Source organism: Strongylocentrotus purpuratus, unplaced genomic scaffold (genome assembly GCF_000002235.5).
Source record: "Strongylocentrotus purpuratus isolate Spur 01 unplaced genomic scaffold, Spur_5.0 spur5_scaffold_16, whole genome shotgun sequence".
In the NCBI taxonomy this organism is placed as follows: Eukaryota; Metazoa; Echinodermata; class Echinoidea; order Camarodonta; family Strongylocentrotidae; genus Strongylocentrotus; species Strongylocentrotus purpuratus.
This window is the reverse complement of record NW_022145601.1, coordinates 3,447,859-3,448,660: the sequence shown is the minus strand read 5'-3', so window position 1 is coordinate 3,448,660 and position 802 is coordinate 3,447,859.

The following is an 802-nucleotide window of genomic DNA, read 5'->3' as shown; positions in this document are numbered from 1 at the left end:
TTCCACATACAGTCCTTTGTATTTTATCTAAAGATATATGCCAATTTACAGCATATACCAGAAAAAAACGAAACCCCACAGAAACGGTTAGTGTAAACAAACTATATACTTTATACGATTCCTTGCTTTGCATGAAGCCGAAGGAATATTTGCTTTCGAATTATCAATTCATGACATATATGTACATCGTTCACTATTGTAAGACACTAATTTTGTAACGTTTCTTATGTTGTTTATTCATTGCCACATCTAGCTTTCCATTCACTTTACATTTTCATTTCTTACATTCTTCTCCTTATTCAATCAATTAGTGCCTCGTTTGTCCCTTTGTTCATTGTTACTCAGGACCTAGATTCCTTCTTCCCTACTCACCTGTCAGTGGTTCTATTCTTTCCTCCTTAAGCCCCTTTCACACCGGGCCATACGTAGAGTTAGTGTTGCATACCGACTACGCCGAACGTACGCTGCCCTACGCTGCATGGCCTACGTAACTATACACTAAGGTACGCAAAGGGGTACGCGAGATGGATTGTTTTCGCGTACTTTCGGCGTAATCACTAGACGCAGAAAGTAGGCATTTTTTACGCAAGTTACGAAACACTATCCTACAGTATGCAAAGCCTACGCAATTGTACGTTACCCTACGCCAGTCCGACGAAGCAGTAAAAGCTTGCGCACACAATAAGCGATCGTACGCAACCGTAAGCAAATCTATACGCCAGGCCTACGTAAACCTAAGCCTACGCAATCGTACGCGTAGGTAAGCCAATTTCATACGCCGTATGTACGCGGTGCCTATGCA